This window comes from Sprattus sprattus (genome assembly GCF_963457725.1).
Source record: "Sprattus sprattus genome assembly, chromosome: 2".
NCBI lineage: Eukaryota > Metazoa > Chordata > Actinopteri > Clupeiformes > Clupeidae > Sprattus > Sprattus sprattus.
This window is the reverse complement of record NC_137921.1, coordinates 65,748,158-65,748,405: the sequence shown is the minus strand read 5'-3', so window position 1 is coordinate 65,748,405 and position 248 is coordinate 65,748,158.

The following is a 248-nucleotide window of genomic DNA, read 5'->3' as shown; positions in this document are numbered from 1 at the left end:
TGCTTTGACTGCCGTCGGATTTGAATACCCCGCGACGGGGTTCCTAAATTATAGCACGACGGGGTTCTATAAATTATAGTTCTTTAGCGCTCTTTATGGCTTGGCACCAGACATCAATGCGTCTGTCCATCATCTGAATTGGAATAGGAAGAAAGGAGGAGAACTCAAAAGCCTTGAGCATCCGTCAGACGAGTTATGACTATAATGGTTACAAAGAGAGAGGAGGGGTAAAAAGCAGGGGAGAAGGA